Here is a 2,339-nt window from a genome sequence, read left to right as displayed (position 1 = left end):
TTTGCATGCGGGTGGCGTCCACCTCCGGGCCGCGCTGGGCGCCGGACTGAATCACCACAGATTACGAAGCGCCAGGTGGTGTCGCTCCCGGAGGGGGTCCCGACCCGCTCGCGGACGGCCGGTGCGCTGCGTGTGGGGTCGCAGCAGCCGCGCTGGGTTTGAAGTTGCCAGGGGTTCAGTGTCCGGCCTCACGCCAGCTGTCAGCAGTCCAAGCTGGGATACCGGGTCGTGGGGAGCTCGGTGTTTGTTCAGTGAAGGAAAAATGAATACTCCGATTACTTGCACCTGTGCGTTTGTCAGAGCTGAGGAGATGTTCTAAGGGCTTCATTTTTCTGCATCTCAGTTTCGCCATCTGTGTTTGCTGAAAATATTCCTGCCAGCCACAACAGTGATGAGAGCATGGGGAAGCATCTGAATTTCTGAAAGAATAAAATATGTGAGGGAGAAAATATTATTGTTATGAACTGAAAATATGAAGTAGAAGTATAGACTGACATGGTGGCGTAGGCCTGTAATCCTGGCTCTCTGGGAGGCTGAGACATGAGGATTGCAAATTTAAGTCAAGCTTGCACAATTTAGTGAATTAGCAAAATTCTGTCTCAGAATTAAAAATAAAAAAGGACTGAGGCTGTAGCTCAGGGCAAAGGCCCTGGATTCAGTCCCCAGGAGTCAGGGAAGAATCGGGACTTTAAATGTGTCTGTTATTCACACTGAAATGGTGGCATCCTCAGCTATGAGGAATGGCAAAGGACTTCATGCGGCGGCCAGTACAAACCCCAACTGGAAAAAAGACGAGAAAGGGTTGAAACAGACGAAAGAGTTTGGGAGTTCCTTCTGTACCCCAATATTGGTCAGCCTGCCATGTCTGTTATGGGTGACACTGGCATCTTCAAACTTTACCCACCTTTTTAGAAATTCTCAGTTTATTCTGAACATTTTTGCTTGAAATTCATCTTTAGACCATACCTACTAGCTGCCACTTGCGTGAGGTCCCTAAACATGTGAGGTCCCGAAAGGTGTCAGGACCATGGCACGGTTGCAGAATCCTGAGGCTCCCCCATAAAGTGTGGCTGGACTAGTCCACACTCCCACCAGCAGTGGAGAAGGGTTCCTTTTTCCCCACAGCCTCTCCAGCATTTGTTATGGGTTGCTTTCTTGATGATAGCCATTCTTTCTGGGGTGAGATGGAATCTCAGCTTGTTTAATTTGCATCTTTCAAATAACCAATGATGTTGAACATTTTTTCATGTATTTATTTGCCTTTTGTATTTCTTCATCTGGGAAGTGTGTATTCATCTCAGATGCCCATTTTTGGATTGGGTTTTACATTTGGGGGAGTCTGGTTTTTTGTTTTTTTTTCAATTATCAATTCTAGGTACAAGTCCTTTGTCTGAAGGACAACTGGCTAAAATTTTTTTCCTACTCGGTGGATTGTTTCTTCACCCTATTGGTGATTTCTTTTGCTATGCAGAAGCTTTTTAATAGGACGAGATCTCAGTTGTTGATTTTTCGTATTATTTCTCGTGCAATTGGGATTTTGTTCCTGAAATCTTTGCCTACACCTCTGAGGGGCTGAGGGGAAAAAGGAGCCCTTCTCCACTGTTGGTGTGAGTGCAAACTGGTGCAACTACTGTGGAAATCAGTGTGGAGATTGTTCAAAAAACTAGGATTGGAGGTCCCATTTGATACAGCTATTCTCCTGCTGGGTGTCTTTATGGAAGAAGGGGGAAAGAAGGAAGGAAGAAAGAAAAGAACAGGGGCTAGGGATTCAGCTCAGCAGCACAGCACCTGCCTGGCAAGTGCAACGTTGTGAATTTGATTCCCCCTACTGGAAAAAAAAAAAAAAGAACAAAAAATGATACAATGGAAACACACCTTTGTAAATGTTGGGGGGTGGGGAGAGGGTTTTGAAGGGAGGAGAGGGGATTGGTTAAAAAAAAAAGCAGTCAGAACATATCGTGTATAGGTACAGATTCCCTGTGATGAAGCTGATCATTATATATCTAAAACGTACCAGTAAACTTAATTTAAAAATGTGGCTGGAGTGGCTCAGTAGCAGCCTTCACAGTGGTCGGGGTGAGTGAGATGGAGGGCTGCAGGGCCGGGTCATCTTGGCCTGGGGAGACCCGCAAACCGCTCTTGGTTTTCTAGGAGGAGGACATAAGTGTGTAGTTTCCATTGTCAGACCTTGAATGGCCAGGCATGGTGGTGCATGTCTGTAATCCCAGCACTCAGGAGGCTGAGGATCACTGCACATTCAAGATCAGGCTGAGCTACATAGTCAAAAACAAAACTCAAAAAGACTTTGTGAATGATGTTCAACTTTTCTCTGCTTTCAG

The sequence above is a fragment of the Chinchilla lanigera genome, unplaced genomic scaffold (genome assembly GCF_000276665.1).
Source record: "Chinchilla lanigera isolate Chin_1 unplaced genomic scaffold, ChiLan1.0 scaffold00024, whole genome shotgun sequence".
NCBI classification, from domain to species: Eukaryota; Metazoa; Chordata; class Mammalia; order Rodentia; family Chinchillidae; genus Chinchilla; species Chinchilla lanigera.
This window is presented reverse-complemented; position numbering follows the sequence as displayed.